Source organism: Tripterygium wilfordii, chromosome 23 (assembly GCF_013401445.1).
Source record: "Tripterygium wilfordii isolate XIE 37 chromosome 23, ASM1340144v1, whole genome shotgun sequence".
In the NCBI taxonomy this organism is placed as follows: Eukaryota; Viridiplantae; Streptophyta; class Magnoliopsida; order Celastrales; family Celastraceae; genus Tripterygium; species Tripterygium wilfordii.
Window position 1 is genome coordinate 6,018,492 of NC_052254.1, and position 20,757 is coordinate 6,039,248.

The 20,757-nt window shown below is 37.7% G+C and overlaps 1 long non-coding RNA gene across 2 annotated transcripts; it reads left to right on the forward strand.

The window, feature by feature from the left end:
- The first annotated feature begins 6,376 nt into the window (after positions 1-6,376).
- LOC119992998 lies at positions 6,377-20,464 on the forward strand. Of its 2 annotated transcripts, XR_005466476.1 has the most exons (5): positions 6,377-6,707; positions 6,963-7,038; positions 7,293-7,368; positions 7,629-7,704; positions 19,796-20,464. It is a non-coding gene; the product is annotated as an uncharacterized LOC119992998 (long non-coding RNA). The 2 variants fall into 2 exon arrangements; XR_005466475.1 differs by lacking the exon at positions 19,796-20,464 and having other exon boundaries at positions 7,629-8,125.
- Positions 20,465-20,757: the final 293 nt, after the last annotated feature.

Below are 20,757 nucleotides of genomic sequence, written 5' to 3' on the forward strand. Positions count from 1 at the left end.
AATACACGTGTTAAGATATAATAGGAAGTTCTTATCAACTACCTATTATATTTTGAATTAACAAAATATCTTTGTGTATTTGCAGGTATGCAAGATCAAAAGATTGAGAAAGAAGAAGAGTTCAGAGAGCAAGTTGAGAGAAGGAAGAAGAAGGAATAGTATCTCATTTCAAAAAGTGTCTCACAACGGCTACAAAAACAGACATATATGGAAGACAAAGTACATACTTGTCGTACAGTTGAAAAAGACTAAAACATATTAAACTAGTATTGGGCCAAACATGTATGACCCAATAAGGAGAACAAAGGGTTGAACCCAAATAAGAAACATAACTATAAGGCATGAAGCTCAATAACAAGATAAACAAAAGGCCTGCAAGTAGGAGGCCTCCTGTTGTCTTTGCAAGATGCCCAATCCGCATCGCAATAGGCTTTAATCTGCAAGTGGTTAGTAGCAGGATAGAAAACTCCTTTGTCTATGGTTCCTTTTAGATACCTGATTATTCTTTGAGCAGCAATTAAGTGAATGTCTGTGGGATTCTTCATGTATTGGCTAAGTGTATTTACAGCATAACTAATATCACGTCTGGAAATGGTTAGATACATTAACCTCCCTATGAGTCTTCTATATTGAAGTTGATCTTCTAAAGGTGTGCCTATGTTTAAGGAAAGTTTGGTATTACTGTCTGTTGGTGTGTTACTTATCTTGGCATTGGTAAGACTACTGTCCTTAACAAGATCAATTGCATATTTTCTTTGAGATAAATGAATACCTGCATCTGTGTGATGTATTTCTAGACCTAGAAAATATTTTAAGATTCCTAAATCTTTTATTTTAAAACAAGTAGCTATGTAATTCTTAACTTGGTGAATGAGATTAAGATCATTCCCTCCTAAGGCCATGTCATCAACATAGAGTAAAAGAAGTAAGATGCTATTGCCTTTCTTATAATGAAACATTGAGTAATCTGACTTGCATTGAACAAAACCAAATTGTATTAAAGCTTTACTACATTTTTCATTCCATTGCCTAGAGGCTTGTTTGAGACCATAAATAGATTTTCTAAGCTTACAAACTAGGTTTTTGTTTGTGTGAGGATAACCTGGAGGAAGTTTCATATAGACTTCCTCCTCGAGGTCTCCATTCAAGAAGGCATTGTGTACATCTATGTGATGTATATGCCATTTGTTCATGCTAGCTAATGCTAGAAACAATCTAACAGTAGTAATCTTAACTACAGGGGCAAAAGTCTCTTTGTAATCAAAACCCTCAGTTTGCTTGAAACCTTGAGCTACTAACCTAGCCTTGTATCTTTCTAGACTGCCATCAGCATTGTATTTTAGTTTGTAAATCCATTTACAACCTATAGCTTTTCTACCTAATGGTATAGTAGTCAATTCCCAAGTATTATTTGCATTGATAGCTTGCAGTTCTAAATTCATGGCTTTAGTCCATCTAGCATCTTTTAAAGCTTCATTGTGATGTTTTGGTTCAGTATGTGCAGCAAAAGAAGCAATGAAATGTTGATGCGATGAATGATGATGTGATGCAATAGTATTGCATTGATAATCTGCTAAGTAAGTGGGAGTTCTTGTGATTCTGTGAGATCTATTAAGTGTTGTGTTTCTTTCATATTGATGAGTACTGTCAAGAGATTGTGTAGTAGGTGTAATAGAATCTGAATTTGAAGGACTGTCTTTATGTAGGAAGGGAAAATCTGACTCATAAAAAATAACATCTCTAGAAACAAAAATATCTTGTGTTTCTAGGTCTAAAAGTTTGTAGCCTTTTGTACCCAAAGGGTAGCCTAAGAAGACACAAGACTGAGCTCTAGGTTGAAATTTGGAACTTAAAAGTTTGTTATTCTTTGCTAGACAATGACAACCAAACACCCTGAGTGCATTATAGTCAAATTTCTTTTTGTATAGAATAGTGTATGGTGATTGTTGATCTAGTACTCTGCTAGGTACTCTGTTAATTAGAAAAACTGCTGTTTGAACACAGAATGTCCAATAATTTTCAGGTAGACCACTATGTAGTCTTATTGTTCTTGCCACATTTAAAATGTGCTGATGTTTCCTCTCAACAATACCATTTTGTTGAGGGGTATAAGGGCAACTTTTCTGATGTATAATGCCTAGACTAAGAAAATTAGATGGCATATCAAACTCTTTACCATTATCTGACCTAATGCTTCTTATTGTTTTATCAAATTGAGTTTTCACAAATTCTATAAATCCTTTGAGATACAGTCTAGTTTCAGATTTATTAGTCATCAAGAATATCCATGTCATTCGAGAGTGGTCATCTACTATGGTAAGGAAGTATTTGTGGCCTTCAATGGAAGGTATAGGGTTAGGTCCCCAAATGTCTACATGAATCAAATCAAAACAAGAATCTGTAACAGAGTTACTAATAGCAAAAGGTATTCTTTTCATTTTCCCACTGACACAATCATGACATTGTAATACAGAATCCTTAGGAACATTATGTATCAGGTAAAGAACATCACCAGAAGGATGACCAAGCCTTCTGTGAAGAACAGTATGACTAATTGTTGCATTAACAAAAACAGAGTGATTTAATCTAACAAACTGATTAGGATTAAGCATGTAAAGATCTTTAAGCACCATTCCCAAGCCAATCTTCTCCAAAGTGACTATATCATGCAATTCACATGTTCCTTTTGTAAAAATCACATCATATTTATTTGTTTTGATCAACTTACTTACTGAAATTAAGTTAAAATTAAAGCTGGGAACACATAGAACTTCAGTAAGAGATATTTGTGGTGTGATTGTGACTGTGCCTATGTGAGATATTGGGTGTTTCTGTCCATTAGGTAAATGAACATAAGCATGATGTAATTCATGAGATGATGTATATAATGATGCATGGCAAACTATATGGTCTGATGCACCACTATCTATAAGCCATTTATGAATAAATTGTTTAGAGTTGTGATGTGAGGTACCTGAAACTGAGGCAACATGTGATTGCATGGTTTGAGAAGTATCTGTTTGAGGAGTCCTAGACTGCATGAAATTCATGAATTGTTGGCATTGTTCTGGTGTGAACTCCACAGTAGGCTTGTTCTCAGTTTCTGCCATGTTTTCTGTATTGGCTTGATTTGCTTGATACCTCCCAGTGTTGTATCTAGGTTTCTTAGGGAGTTTCTGTGGAAAGCCATGGATTTTGAAACACTTGTCAATAGTATGATTGGTCATTTTACAGTAATTGCAAAATAAACCTTCCTTGGTGCCTTGTGATTGTTTGCTAGAGGTAGCTTCCCTGGTGCCTTGTGTTGGCTTTCCAAAAGCATTGTCTGAATTCCTTTTTCCCTGACCATTCCTGTTATAGTAGGGCTTTGAGGGTGCATTATTGGCTGAAGTAAAGGTCTTGAAAGCCATTGCCATTGCCTCCTGAGTGATGCCAGGAGCTTTATCTGTTAGTTTCTGCTTCCTCTTGGGATACAATGTTGAAAGCTTGATTTACATTTGGAAAGGGGTTCATTAGCAAGATTTGACTTCCAATAGCACTGAAATTTTCATTCAACCCCATAAGAAACTGCATGACTCTTTCTTTTTCTGCTTTGATTTTGATTGGCTCAAGAAGATCACATGGACAAAGTCCACACTTGCATTTCGGAAGAGTTTCATATTCTTGGAGTTCATCCCATAAAATCTTCATCTTAGTATGATAGTCTGAAACTGATTGAGTCCCTTGCTTCATAATAGAAATTTCTCTTTTCACTTCAAAAACTCTAGTCTCACTAACTACAGAATACCTGACTTTCAAATCTGCCCATAATTCTTGAGCTGATCTCCATGAGGATATGCTCTGGAGGATGTTGGGTGCAACACAGTTGGTAAGCCAAGTCTTGACCAAGCCATTGGCTTGCTTCCATAACTGATAGTTTGGATTTGTAGTGTCTGGAGATGGTATGGTTCCATCAAGAAAACCCATTTTGTTTCTAGCCTCCATAGCATTTATGAAATTAGCACTCCAAGTGTGATAATTGGTACCATTAAACTCTAGAGAAATTAGTTTAGTGACTGAGAAGTCATTGGGTAACAGATTATAAGGGTTTAAGAATGGATTGGATGATGTAGTCTGGTGGTTAGGAAAGGGTGTGTGATAAGGAACTGAAGGCGGTGTAGGGAGAAGTGGTGGTGGATAATGAATAGTAGGGGTAGGTGGTGTTATACCAGTAGTATTAGCATCATTGCTCATTGTTGATGAAGTTTGAAGGCTTCTCAGCATATTTGCTAAATCAGAAGCAGTGAAAGCAGGAAGTGCAGAAGCAGCTGTGGTTTGCACAGTTCCTGTATTCGTATAATTTGTTGCAGGTGTTGCAGCCATTTGTGAGGATATGGCTTGCATATTTCTCAAAAATTGAGATACCTCAGACATTTGTTCTGAGGTCATGACAGCTTCAGTAGTTGAGGCTGGCGGTGGCGATGGTGGTGGTGGTGGTGATGGTGGTGGTGGTGGTGGTGGCGGCTGTGAATCGGAAAGCTCCGATACCATATTATATTTTGAATTAACAAAATATCTTTGTGTATTTGCAGGTATGCAAGATCAAAAGATTGAGAAAAAAGAAGAGTTCAGAGAGCAAGTTGAGAGAAGGAAGAAGAAGGAATAGTATCTCATTTCAAAAAGTGTCTCACAACGGCTACAAAGACAGACATATATGGAAGACAAAGTACATACTTGTCGTACAGTTGAAAAAGACTAAAACATATTAAACTAGTATTGGGCCAAACATGTATAACCCAATAAGGAGAACAAAGGGTTGAACCCAAATAAGAAACATAACTATAAGGCATGAAGCCCAATAACAAGATAAACAAAAGGCCTGCAAGTAGGAGGCCCGTGAAGAGAATAAAACCTAAAATAGAATTGTGCACAGCGGAGAAGATAAGCAAGCAGCAGAGACAAGGAGATGCTTTCACTACCCCCATTGAAATAGACCTTGTCCTCAAGTTATTTTACAAAGGAAATATAGGAAATTTCTGCACAAACTCCTAGTAATCTTCCCAAGTAGCCTCATCAGCATTGTGGTCTTGCCATTGCACCAACAGCTGTGTGCCTGCAGCATTATCCTTCTTATAGACATGCCTTTGTAAAATTGCTAATGGTTGTTGTTGCACCAAACCCTGATCAGTCACAGTAGGTAAAACCATAGAAGGCACCACAGCAGCTCCCAAATGTTTTCTTAGACTACTGACATGGAAGACAGGATGGATTCTGGATCCGGCAGGCAAATCTAACCTGTAAGCAACCTCTCCAATTCGTTCCAAAACTCTAAATGGACCATAAAACTTGGGATGTAACTTTGAGAATGAATGAGCATTCAACGAAGGAAATTGGTAGGGAATCAACTTCAGATATACTAAATCATCAACTGCAAATGTACTTTCTGTTCTATGCTTATTTGCATGGTGTTGCATTCTCTCCTGAGCGAATGCAAGATTATGCCTTAATAAATATAACATACCATCTCTTTCCAGCAAGCTTTTCTCCAACAAATCCAGCTTTGCAGTCCCTAGCTAACTCATATGTAATGACATGAGGTGGGGGATATCCATAGACTAACTCAAATGGAGTAGTCTGAGCAGCAGTATGAAAAGTGCGGTTTATTTGGAACCCGTAGACCAACATCACGATATGTTTATCAAAAACTGGCTACGCAACTTCAACTACCGTTTTGAATTGATGATATACATTGCATTATTGGTCAAAGAGTAATAGCTGTCATGCATGGAGAGAGTCAGAGAACTAATTCCTAAAAATTGCAAGAATTTGAAGCAACCGAGGTCCTAAAAAGAAATAACGCGGTGCAGACGTGCAGTGGGTGATATATAAAATTTAGAATCCACGTACCGGTGCATCCACCAGCGAGAATGAATTTCAAAAGTTGAATCGGTTGGTTGGAAATGTCAAGAACCGAATATTTTTTGAATTTATTTAATTGATAATATATATTTTTTAAATTTTGTTTCCTAAGAAGTATTGGATTCTATTTAAAATTTTAAATACATCACAAGTAGCCGTTCAATCATACCCGACAAACATTGATACGTATGATCCCTTCAAAACTTGTATTTTTTTAAAAAAAAATTGAAATTAAAAATCAACATGGATGATTGGGTGAGATGATGCATGGAACTCACCATGTGGGACTGTGAAATTGTAATGGGACAATTTCAGAAAAATAAAAAAAAAGTCACGGGTCCCACGCAGCCCAACCCAGATTGTCGTTTAGTTCATGCAGCCATGCTCAACTTGTCTTCTTTACCATTTTAAAAATAAAAGAAAGTTGACATGATACATTTTCTATAAAAAGCAGCAAAAGGAGGAAGGACGACATCATTTCGTCCGAGACACGGCAACAAAACTCTATCCCGCATGGTAAATTTCGGGTACCGGAGTTCTCTCTCACTCTTATCATCCTTCCATTAATGTGTTAATATGTCGTGCGAGGGGAATATGTATAGATGTGTGATGATTCCGATTTCCTAGTGGACAAGTGCTGTATTGGATGTGGCTATGCCTATTTGTATGTGTGGCTTTGTCTATAGTTGAGTTCAATATGTAGTACCGTACAAGTTAAATTATTTGATTGCAGTGATCTTGGATTCCTATAATTTTCTAGTGGCTCTACTTTACCTGCCTTCTTTCACCTGCTCCTATCTTCTTTCCAGGTATTTATTTTGGGTTCTTTGTACTCCGTAGGTATTGCTAATCATTATAGGAGTGCCACTTGATTTATGAAAAAAACATCAGCATATATAGTAGTCTCTTTTTTAAAAGAAAAAAAGTCTAAGTGGGTTTTCAAATTCTATAACTAGTGTTTTCAAATATAGTGATGATTAATTCTAGAAACTAGGCTTGGTGGCTTATATTTCACAACTGATTCTAACTACTCTACTTCAACAAGTTGAATTCTTTGATTGCAGTGATCTTGGATTCCTATAATTTTCTAGTGGCTCTAATTTACTTGCCTCCTTTCACCTGCTGCTATTTTCTTTTCAGGTATTAACTTTAGGTTCTTTGTACTCTGTAAGTATCATTAATCATTATAGGAGTGCCACTTGATTTATGAAAAAACATCAACATATGCAGAAGTCTGTCTCTTTGTTAAAAAAAATCCAAGTAGGTTTTTCAAATTCTATAACTAATTTTTTTATGTGCAGTGATAATTAATTCTAGATATTATGATTGGTGACTTGTCTTTTACAACTGATACTAGCTAGTATGCTTCAACAAGTTGAATTCGCTGATTGCAGTGATCTTGGATTCCTATAATTTCCCAGTGGTTCTACTTTACCTGGCTCATTCCACCTGCTGCTATCTTCTATGCAGGTATTTATTTTTGTTCTATGTAGTTTGTAAGTATCGTTAATCATTATAGGAGTGTCACTTGATTTATGAAAAAAAAACATCAACATCTGTAGAAGTCTCTTTTGTAAAAGAAAAAAAAAAAGCCCAACTGGGTTTTCAAAATCTATAACTAGTGTTTTTATATATAGTGATGCTTAATTCTAGATAGTAGGATTGGTGGCCTATATTTCATAACTTATACTAACTACTCTGTTTTAACAAGTCGAATTCTTTGATTGCAGTGATCTTGGATTCCTATAATTTTCTAGTGACTTTACTTTACCTAGCTCATTCCACCTGCTACTATCTTCTTTGAAGGTATTTACTTTGGTTCTATGTAGATTAATATAAACATGCAATTTCGCTATGGTATATTAATATAAACATGCAAGATATCCGTAAATTAAAAAATTCATTGACGAGTCATGAAAATTCTAGGAGTATGGTATCTATCATAAACGTTCCCAATTCCTAATCACTAGAAATTGGTCACAATTCCAACCTTTTTCAAGGTCTTAACTTTATTCTCCAATTGACCATTCCCAATCAGCTCGAGCTAACTCTATATCTGCCTGAACGAACAAACCAATGGTTTTTTTAGCTCAAGGCAAAAATGTGTAGCTCGAGCTAATTTGGTTTGTGCCTCAGCGAATCCGCGAGTCAGTTTTTTAGCTTAAGGCTAAAATATGTAGCTTGAGCTAACTTTGCACGTGTACTATATCTCAAGCCAAAATCTCCATTAATGCCCAAACACTACCATTAATTCCCTCAATCCACTGGATCTGAAACACATCTGAATCAGTCCATTCATTGACAGACCCTACAACACCAATCATAACCAAAACATTAGATTTAGATGTAAGCATCTGTAGTGGAATTCAACCCACACATACAATCTCAACCCAAGTAAAATCAGTGTAAATCCTACGCAGATCGTACAAGCAAAAACAATTAGAGATAACAACCAAAGCAACAACCCAAATACCCATAGAATCCAGCGAACCACAAGCAAATCAAAGCATATAAGAGCAAAGAAGTAAAAGACACTGAGAATTATAGTGGTTCATCCGATTTGTGCGATCAAGCAGGCTACGTTCACTTTGATGTTGCTAGGCTTCACTATGAATCAAGAATCAAAGAGTACACTCCAACTCTGTACAAAAAACCATACATGTCTGGACAGTTTATTCTGGTGTCCAGACAATAAACCCAAAACTACAACATTAAGCATGTAATTTGTCTCCATACTCAACAATCTCCCACTTGGAGCTAATTCCTCAAACAACCAGAACTTTATGATCATAAAAAAAGCCCATTAGCAACATCCATCTCCACTCATCAGTTACGGAGACCAACTAAAGCATTATACAGCTTCAACTTATCAGTAGGCACAACCTTGGTTAACATATCAGCTGGATTTTCACTACCAAGAATTTCGTGTAGCTTCAACTCTCCATCCTCCAACAGTGAATACATGAAATGATACCTAAATCGAATATGCTTCGTCCTCGAATGACATGCAGAATTCTTCGCCAAATGAATAGCACTCTGGCTATCACCGTATAGAATACCATCAACTTTCTTTTTGTCTAATTCCTCCAAGAAACTACTCAATCATATCATCTCCTTTGCAGCCTCTGTAAAAGCCACGTACTCCGCTTCTATTGTCGAAAGAGCTAATATCTTCTGTAACTTAGAAGCCGAGCTAAGAACAGTACCACCCATAATATACACATATCCTGAAGTACTCTTGCTGTCATCCATGTTACCACCCACGATTGCATCTAAATAACCTTGCAACTTCACACTTTCAGCCCCAAACCATAGGGCCATACTAGTAGTACCACGAAGATACCTCAATATCCACTTTACTGCCTCCCAATGTTGCTTTTCAGGATTACTCCTGTATCGGCTGACTACTCCCATTGCCTGAGCAATGTATGTTAGGTCTAGTACATACCATAGCATACATAAGACTCCCTATGGCTGAAGCATATGGCACATTCTTCATGGTTTCCTTCTCCTCCTTGGTCTTAGGCGCAAGCTCTTTGGACAATTTAAAATGTGCTGCCAAATGTGTCTTGACAGTTTTTGCTTCTTCAAGATTAAACCACTTCAATACCTTCTTGATATACTCCTCTTGCGATAGCTTTAGAGTACCCTTAATTCTGTCCCTGACAATCCTTATTCCTAGGATTTGTTTGGCTTCACCTAGATCTTTCATAGAGAACTTGTTTGATAATTGTTTTTTTTAGATTTTTAATCTCACTCATATCAGCCCCCACCACCAATATATCATCCACATATAGTAGAAGAATAATGTAGTCATTGTCAAACCTTTTAAAATAATTATAGTTGTCTGAATGGCATCTTGTATAGCCACTCTCCTTCATGAACGAGTCAAACTTCTTGTACCACTGTCTAGGGGCTAATTTCAAGTCATAAAGACTCATTTCCAATTTGCATACCAAGTCCTCCTTTCCCAGTGCTACAAAACCCTATGGCTGCATCATATAAATGTCCGCCCCCAAATCCCCATGGAGAAAAGCAGTATTGATGTCTACCTACTCCAAATATAGATTTTTCACTGCCACCATACGTAACACTAGCCGAATTGTGGTGAGTTTCACAACCAGTGAAAATATTTATGTATAGTCTATGCACTCCTTTTGTTGAAAGCCCTTTACCACCAGTCTCGCCTTATACCTCTTACTTCCATCTGCTTCCTCTTTGATCCTATAAACTCATTTATTATGCAGTGCCAGTTTTCCTGTAAGTAAACTCACCAATCTCCATGTGTGATTGGACATGAGAGAATCCATTTCGTCTTGCATGGCGAACTCTCACTTGACATATTCTTCATGATTCACTGCTTCCTTATAATACTCAAGTCCACCACAATCAATCAATAAAATATAATTCAATGATGGAGAGTACCTCTCTAGTGCTTTTCTTTCTCTTGTGGACTTTCTCAAAGTAAGTGTGCCTGGCTCGACTTCAAGAATAGAAATCGGTTCTTCAAAGTTGGTAACTTCAAGAGCATCATTTGAAGTATCAACTTCTAGTTCTTCTTGATTCCCATTGGTCACATTATCATCACCAAGATCATCTAGACTAGCAACCTATTTATCTTTCTTTTCAGGAGTCTTTTCATGAACTATTGCTTCCTTATTCTTGTACATCACCTTCTCGTTGAAGATGACATTCTTGCTCTGGAAAAGTTTCTTGTTTTCCTCATCCCAAAATCGGTAGCTGTATTCATCACCACCATAGCTAGTGAAAATGCACTTTTAGGACTTGGAATCCAACTTACTTCTCGCATTAGACTCAATGTGAACATATGCCACACAACCAAACACCCTCAAATGTAATAGATCTATCTTTTTGCCACTCCATTCCTCCTTAGGTAGGAGTTCTCCAAGTGGAACTGAAAGTCCACGATTAATCAAATGAGCAGCAGTATTAATCGCATCAACCCACATCATGTTTGTTAAACTTGCATGTATCTGCATACTTTTCGTGCGTTCATTCAAAGGTATATTCATGCGCTCAGCCACTCCATTTTGCTGTAGAATTCCAGGAATTGTCTTCTCCATTCTAATCCCATTCTTAACACAATACTCATGGAAATTACTATCAGTATACTCACCTCCATTATCCGACCTCAAACACTTGACGTTTAAGCCTGTTTGGTTCTTGACCAAAACTTTTCACTTCTTGAAAGTATCATAAACATCATATTTATTTTTCAAGAAATAGACCCACACATTCCTTGTGACGACATCAATAAATGTCATGTAGTACTTGGACCTTGTAGGAGATTGAATCGGTAAAGCCCCCCACACATCAGCATGAACTAATCCCAACTTGGCAAATTTGGGTGCCCTTCCGGTCTTTGAGAAACCAAGAATCTTCTACTTCCCAAAGATACAGTCTTCACAAAGACCAATCTTCACAGACTTTACACCCTGCAACTTGCCCTTGGACTGTAAAACCCTCATCCCTGTCTCACTAATATGCGTAAGCCTACAATGTCAAATGTTTGCATCATCTTTGTCTACGATAGTATTCACCAAATTCTTTGAATTCAAAGTCATATAGAGTGTACCTGACATTTCTCCACGAGCCACAATCACCGCTCCTTTTGTAACCTTCAAACCATGGTTAGACAAAAAGGATCACACACCCTTCTCTATCTAGTTGTCCCACGAAAATCAAATTCTATGATAAACTTGTAATATGTCTCACATCATGTATCCTCCACACACTATTGCTAGGCAATTTAATACGCACCTCTCCTCTTCCCACAACATCAAAAGCTTCATCATTTGCAATATGCACCTTGTCGTAGTTGCCGAATTTGTAATCCTCCATGATACTCCGATTTAAAATAGAGTAAAATGACACTCCCGAATCTATCACCCAAGATTCCAATGGACCCACAAAGTCTTCTCTTAAAAGTATGGAAATAATAATCTCATAATTTGTCTCCAAATGTGTGGTGCATGGGACTTCAATTTTCATCCCTTGATTTCAGCTAGGACTTCCTTCTTTTGTATTGCAAAAGTCAATCCATCAGGTCCTTACGTTCACGTACAATCATTTGTCAATAATCCTTCAATGTTGTAGTAGTGAAATCCCTATACTTCATATAGAAAGTACCATTTGAATTTCTTCCCATTAATATGTAGATTCAGCCCTATGAAATCTGGCTCTTAATGATCGATCTTGAATTCAGCCTCAAAGTCTTCTCTTTTCAAAATGAAAATAGCCCTAGATTTCCCTCATCAAGGTTGAAAATCGGCTCTTCTTTATATGGTAAGAAAATCAGTTTCAAAAGAAAAGGTATTCTCTTCACTTGTGGAAGCCGGCCTTGATATGTTTCTCATGATTTAGGAAACAAGATCATCTTGTATTAATGTTGAAATCATCTTCATAATCTTCAACAAAATCTCATCTTCTCCTTTTAAATTCAAACGGTGAGTAATATTTCAAGCCCTTGAATTTAGGTGAAACTAAGGAATGTGAACCTTCTCTTTATCTCCAAAATATCTCTAGGTGAACAATCTTAATATGGCAAGAAGATCTCCCCTTATACACACTTCAACTCTTGCCAACTTCGCACTTTTCATGATAAGTTGATCTTCCCAAATTTACTTCAACCTCTTCTAGTCAATTTAGCATGGTGCTTACGTGTTTCTTAGCAAGCCCTAAGTCTTCCAAGACCATTCTCTAACTGCCGGAAAGATATATATATATATATATATATATTCAAGTTAAGCATGCTCAGACACATTTTGACACACAATCATCAAAAACACAATGTTGATAAGTCTTGGTCCAATAGTAGGTTATAGAATTCGTGCTTGTAACGAGAATTTGTAAATAACGACTAAAATGTTGATATAAAAATGTTATTGATGTGAGATTGCGAACCACTAAAATTATAGAGCTGCAAAATTTAGTTTATACTCACAAGTGCACGAATTAATAGTAGTATAACTTAACAAATACGAATGTCAAATCCACGAGAATTGAATATTAATCTATTCTAATTCCAAAATTCACTATAGTATCACCAAAGAAAAAGTTAAGATTGTTTATGGTTGGAAAAGTATGAAATTAAAAGAGAAAATTAACAGAAAAATATAGGAAGCATATAAAAAACAAACAAGTTTGCAAGCTAGGTTCCGACTTCACCATCATTATACTTAAATCATTTAGCTATCAATTATCAATTCCTTCATACATGTCAAAGACCAAGTCCCCTGATTCATGTAATAGTTATGATATCTAGCTTACTACGTCTATTATTAATTTGCAACTATCCATGACATCTAGATTAGTTGAACAAACAAGAACGCATTAAGATCAATGGCAACTTATATAGCGTTCACGTAAGTCCTAGCATATGGCATCTATGTCTAGATAAATATGGTGTTAAATTGCAAGAAGTTATTCTCAATTTGAGCATGGACATCTACTACAAATTGCAATACAACAATCAAACCTAGATGGTAACTAAGCATCACAATTCAATCGTCAATTAAGTAGAACAATCAACACTTGACATAGCATAAAGAAATCAATAATTAATTAAACCAATCTCATTAAGCACAATCAAAAAAATGATCAAAAAATGACCATAGGTTTTTTTTTTTGAGCTTTTATCCATTTTTGCCCACCCTAGATCCTAAGTTCGGCAAATGCCATTTTAATACCCACTTCACTAAAGTTGGACACATGGGTCAAACAAAAAAACAGTTTACCGCGTAAGTACCTATTTGCCTTTCTATTACCTGTTATAATGTTTAATATTTATGTAATCCCTCTTTTGCCCTTCTTGTTATATATGTCCTGATTTTGTCTGCCTTCGACGATTCATTCATTCTCTTCTTTGCCATACCTACACTGCTCAAATTCGTTTAGTTATTGGATAACCGGGAATTGCCTGAACCTTCCACCGTATTCTGCCTTCTGTACAAGTTTTTCAATATGAAGCTCACTTTTAAACAAATGCACGGTCTGTTGAAGCACACAGATTCTCCTTATAGTTGGTTGGATAACCCGGTTTTCTCTCAAAGTTGTTTCTAACTTAAACACGTTTCTACACAGCTCAAGCCATGTTCCTCCTGCACCACTCAGAAGTTTCCATTTTCACATGATCCTTCGTGCAAAAGAATCAACAAGAAGATCGCCACGAGCCATGTTCCCATGTTTTTCATCATGAAGCCTGAAGACTTGCAAAGTAAAGATTGTCATGACATCAAAGAGAGTTTGTTTCCTGTATAAAGAAGCAGCACGACCAGAAAGACACTGCCATTATTTCCACATTCAGGAGAAAATTGCGGGTACAAAGTCCACTAACCCAGTCACTCGAGCAAGCAACAAGAGAGCAGTTGTGCCACGATTCCCATGATGCTCCACAACCAACACCTAAAGAAGAACAAAAGAAGTGTTCATCTCTTAGCACTATAAAGAAGAAGAGAAAGAAACAACAAGCCACCCTGCGTCAAACACAGACCCAGCGTCTTCAATCCTTTATTTGCTTTCTTAAGTATGGCTTTGGCCACTTATCTTTTTATTTAGCATGGCTCCACGCCAACTAGTACTTAGATTTACTTTTCCAAAAGCCCCCGCGGCTATGTTTTAGTTTAAGTTTGTAAAGCATGCCTACATCCCAAGATGTATCCCTTTTCAATGAATATTCTGATGCATTCCCACAATACGTTGTTTTTCATTTCATCTCAATAGGACTCTTGTCCAGAGCAGAAGACTACATTGATATCAATAAAATTTCTATTCCTAACTGCCAGAATTGTGAGGTCTCCTGTTCAGAGTAGAAGACGACAAACATATTTTTGGCACACTTGATGGGACTTGAAGTGTTAGTATCTTGCAGTCATGACAAAGAGAACTGAAAAAAACATCAATAGGTGAACCAACTGGAGACTCGTCTCCGCCACTTTCACCAAGGGAATCACACAACAATTTCCAGCCTACTCGTCCCGATGAAGGCGAGGGAGAAGGTGATGTGATCTAGAGGTCACCATTTGGCCTGTGGGCCTAGGCCCGACCCGGGCCTGAAAATTTATCGGGCCTGGACAGCCTAACCCGATGCCTTGGGCGGGCCTGAGCTCCATTTCTGGGGCCGGGCCTCGTCAGAAGCCCAATATCTCGGGCTAAATTTGACCCGGCCCTAGCCCGAGCCCAAAGCCCATCCGGAGGCCCGGTCAATGTTCTGCATGTACATGTATATACATGTCTGTGTTTGCATATATATATATATATGTTATGTGTGTGTATATGTGTTCTGCATGTAAATACATATCACACACATATATCTACATATATCTACATATTTATATACATATATCTACATAGCACACTTATATCTTTTGAAAAACAGTCAAAAAAATAGTCAAGGCCAAGCTTGGGCCTGGGCTTGGGCCTGAAAAAGTCAGGTCGGGCCGGCCCAACCTGATGCCGAGCGCTAATGTGATCCCTATACTTGTCAAACTCCTGAGCCAGGAAATCTCCTCATAAAACCACAATTTGATACAGATCGTGGAGCAGTAGCCAAGAACATGCAGCAACCTTGTCAGCATACTCTCTTACAGAATCATGAGGCTCTTCAATGAAATTCCTAAGAGTTCTGGCAAGTTCTTCAATCAATGTAGCAAGGCTCACAACAAGTTGCATTTTCAACACCTGTTTCTCAGCAGTCGATGTAGTCTATTCAGCAGCCAGCTCGACCCCAACCGTAGCAACAATTCATAATAGAGCTAGCCTCCATGTTGAAGGTAAGCTAATCGACATCAAATCCGAGTACTTGCAGCAATGGCCACCCTGTTGTGACCAACCCAGCTCCAGTTTTTGTGGCTATTCCTCCAGCTTTAGTGTAGAATATTCATAATCTTGGAATGCAAGAAAGGAGTTTTCAGGTGATGCCTTCTAGCTCAACTTCTTTAACTCCACTTACTGTCGTTCCTATGATGGGCAGCAAAATAATGGGAACAATGGTGAATGGGCAGAGGGATATGAACGAGACAAACCAGAGGCTTCCTCAGGTGACACCTCTTGCAGATCCTTGGAGAGAGCATTATTTTCAACCACAACAACAACACCACCAACCTTACCTCCAAGCAGAGGTTGGGGGGCAGGTTCTGTTTTGCTATCAGCAACATTATTTCCAGTCGCAGATGATTTAGCAATAACCTCAACAGGCGGTGAACAGGGATCAAGTCGTGAACATAGTTCAGGACATGCTAGGCCCTAGGCACTTGGAGAGACCTATGTTTTGCTGGCTTTTCACTGAGAGAGTATATCGTATTCCATTTCCAAAAGGATTTCGGCCTCTGGATTTCCCTTAGTTATCCGAAAAAGACGCCTAGTCAACCGTTGAGCACATAGCTCGGTTTACTATTCAGTGTGGTGAAGTTGGCTCGAAGGACGACTACAACTCAAATTAATTGGGACCTCTCTCACGGGTATAGCCTTCTCTTGGAATATCAAGTTATCCACTAACTCCATTGATACATGGATAGAAATGGATGAGGCTTTCCATAAGCAATTCTACAAAGAAAAGGTGGTGGATTTGTCAAGAATCACTCAATTTCCAAGAGAGCGGATTGGGTCATTTTTTACCAGATTCAAGGAAGCCAGACTTCACTGCAACACTGAGATTCCAGAAGGAGAAGTAGTGGCATTGGAAGTGAAAGGGATGTTTATTCAATTCAAGAATAAGTTCGATTATTTATACTTCCAAGACTTTTCTCACCTAACTGCCAAAGCTATCCGCTACGAAAGAGTCCTGAAGGGAGAGCAAGACATGATCAATTCATCCAAGGAAAACTACTACAGGGACTCAACTACATGGTGGCCAATGTCAATGATGATCTTAACTAGGAGGTGATTGTAGCAAAAATTCTGAGCAAGAAGTCCTACATTCGCAAAGATTTTGTCAATCAGAACCTTCTATGCAGCAAGCTACAGGATGATCCAAGTCAGCCAAATTCTATGGACTCTATGAATGGATGGTAATGCCTTTTTTGATTTATCCAACGCACTAAGTACTTTCATGAGAGTCATGACCCAGGTATTTCAACCATTTATTGGCAAGTTCGTTGTCGTTTACTTTGACGATATTTTAATCTACAGTCGTGATAAAAAAGAGCATCTTCAGCATCTTCGAGAAGTCTTTGAGGCTCTGAGAATATGTATGCCAATATGAAGAAATGTAATTTTATGGGAGACAGTTTGGTGTTCCTGGGATTTTTTATTAGTGCTGAAGGTATTAAACTTGACCAAGAAAAGGTTTGTTCCATTCGAGAATGGCCTACCCCAAAATCTATTGCAGAAGTTCAGAGCTTTCACGGATTAGCAACTTTCTATAGACGATTCATGAAAGATTTCAGTACACTGGCTGCTCCTCTCACGGATTGTCTAAAGAAGAAGTACTTGGAGTGGAGCGATCAAGCGGAACATAGTTTTGCTGTACTGAAGGAAAAGCTAACTAGTGCACCTATCCTTGCACTTCCCGACTTTTTGACAAGCTGTTTGAGGTGGATTGTGATGCCTCAGGGGTTGGAATTGGCGCCATTTTATCTTAGGATAGAATACCAGTAGCTTTCTTTAGCGAGAAACTCAGTGAAGTCAGGAGGAAATGGCCGACTTGTGAACAAGAACTTTATGCCATTGTTCGCACGCTTCAGCAATGGGAAGAATATCTCAACAACTCCTCAACGGCGAACAGACTGCATGCTCATTGGATTGCAGGCACAAGGCTGGACATTTAAACAAAGTTGCTGACGATTTGAGCCGCCGCGTCTTACTGTTGACTGTCATGTGTAGTCAAATTATGGGGTTTGATTACTTGAAGGACATGTATGCCGATGATGAAGACTTCAAACTGGAGTGGCAGAAGTGCTTCGCTGGGATTTTAGGTAAACATCAGTTGCATGATGGATTCATGTTCTTTGAGAACCGATTATGCATTCCCAAAGGTTCTCTAAGAGAACATATTTTACAAGAAATGCACAGTGGTGGGCTTAGCATACATTTTGCGAGAGATAAAACAATTTCTTTGGTAGAGGATCCATATTACTGGCCTCACCTTAAACATGATGTGGAGCAATTCATCAAGAAGTGCTATACTTCTCAAACCGCAAAGGGGCATACTCAGAATACTAGTCTCTACATGCCGCTCCCAATTCTTAATAGTTTGTGGGTAGATTTGTCTATGGATTTTATACTCGGACTACCACAGACGCAGAGGGGTGCTAATTCCATATTCGTGATTGTCAATCGTTTTTAAAAAATGACCCATTTCATAAAATACTCCGTCTCTATAACAGAAGATAAAAGTAAAATAAAATAAATATGGACTTAGTTTATGAAATAAATAAAAATGAGGGTAGAAAGAAAGTTCAAAAAGGTTTAAAGGGTGCAATAGCACCCGATTCTCACAATAAAAAAAAAAGAAAGAAATATTTTTTAAAAAAAATAATAATAATAGAAGAGAAAAGGGTGCAGTAGCACCCGATTCCCATTTTTACAAAAAGATAAAAGGGTTTTCTTTCCGATATCTCTCCACCACCTCCGGCAGCCACTCCCGGTGACACTCCAGCGAGTTTTCTGGCTAGACAAGGGTTCTCCAAAGTTGAAACTACACCTACACTTCACTTGCTTAAAGAAAATAGAATGATTAAGGTAATTTTTGAACCTAGGGTTTGTGGGTTTAATGGGTTTTGGGGATTTAGATTCAATGAGAGTTTTCTTTGTTCAATAACTCAAAATTAAATTCTAATCTTCTTATATTACTAGATTCAAGTGTGGTTCTTGAACCGATTCAAGAGGAAGCTTGGAATTCTTGAGTTGGTGAAAACTAACAAGTTTCAAGATAAGGTTTCTTGACTCAAATTGTTCCAATTAAGATTGGGTTGGGAGGAAAATACTATTGTGATAGAATTTTAATTGTTTAACCTTTGAATTTAAGGTAGAATGTGGATTTCTAAGAAATGGGTTAGAGTTTAGAGTATGAAATGTAAGACTTGAGTGATTGGTGAACATTGAAATATTGATGGAGTTTATTTCACGGAGTATACATTGTTTTTGTGGTAAGGGCTTACAATTCGATTTGAGGTAGGGATTTTCCCCATCTTTGTTGGATTCTTTAAATTCCGTAAAAGTACCTTGAATTTCTTTTTTGTGGATATCATATTATTCTTTGGTTTAGTAAATTCATTTGGGCTACTTCTTGTTTGTTCCAAAGAGGGTCGAGCCCCTATTTTATTCCTATTATTTGCTATCTCTATAATTGTTTATTCATTGTATCTTAAACCTTGGAAATGTCAAGCTTGATTGACATGTTTGAAATGCTCTTCATGAAACGTTACTGTATGTGAACATTGCATTCCTTTTGTGCATTATTAGTGGCATGGTGGATCACCGGGTATGGACTCGGGTGATTCAAGTTAGGTGCTGGTGGATTGGGGGTTACTATGATATTTGGGCCAAGAGGGTGCTCCGTGTGATCGGGACTCTTGTGCCGGATATATGTATATGTGATCTTCGGCCAAGAGGATGCTCCATGTGATCGGGACTCTTGAGTCAGAGATTAGGACAAGAGGGTGCTTCGTGTGATTGGGACTCTTGTGCCTAATATTTGACATTCTCAAGTATTTATCAGTGTTTCGGATATTCTGGTGCTTGTAAATGCTAGAGAATGATGAGTTGCTGCTGATTGATCATTGGAGGTGAGTTTGGATGTTCGGTTGGATGGTCCAAGTGCATATTTTATCATTGACATATTACTGTATTTACTTTCTTAAAATTTCAACCCTCATTTATACTCTATTTTTACCCCTATTGTGCATCAGGCTCATACCCTCTTTTCTTATCCGTTCAGGTGAGTCTACTTCTGATGTAGGTCCTCTAGATCCGTAGAAGGGGGTGTGATAGTGGTGGCCCGGGTTGATGATTGACTTATGTTTTGAGCTTTAGATTTTTTTTTATGTGATTTGGATATATATTTATGTATTATGAAATTGTGTCTCTGGATTGATGTCAGATGATCAGGAGGGTGCTCCAGATTATTGGGACTCTTGTGTCGAGTAGTAAGGAGGTGGTTGTGGGCTCTGAGGGTTTTGATTTAGATTATGTTGTATATATGATATCTTGAAATTTTTTTTACGTTTGCAAGGAGGCATTCTCCAATTTATGGGGAGATGTTGTCCGATTTTCTGCTTGATTTATTCTTGTGTGTGGTGTTGTTGTGTCATTTTCTCATTTTTCTCACGCTCCGAGGGTCGGGGCGTGACATTTCATCCCTTGCAAGAAGACCTTGGATGCCTCACATATTGCACAACTATTCTTTCGAGATGTAGCTCGTTTGCATGGCCTTCCCAAGACTATAGTCTCCCATCGAGATAGCAAGTTTTTAAGCCATTTTTGGCGAACCTTGTGGAAGATTGCTTCTAGTTCAGACCTTGTCAGCATCGGCACATCAGCTCCGTTGAAGATTTGCTCGACTTGATAATTTCCTTAATTTTTATCCTTGTTATCTTTATTAGTCCTTATGTTAAGGTGCACGATTGTCTGCATGTAAATATTTTAATTTTTATCCTTGTTATCTTTATTAGTCCTTATGTTAAGGTGCACGATTGTCTGCATTTAAATATTTTAATTTCCTAGTATTAAGGCTAACTTTAGGGAATGGGACCCACTTTATAATTACAACGGAAAAGACGTTTGCCCCATTTTTTTTATGTGATGAGACCCACTTTATAATTATAAGATTTAACTTTTTTAAAAAAAACAAAGCACATGGGTCCCACTTTATTAATATAGTAATATTTTGTTAACAAATTA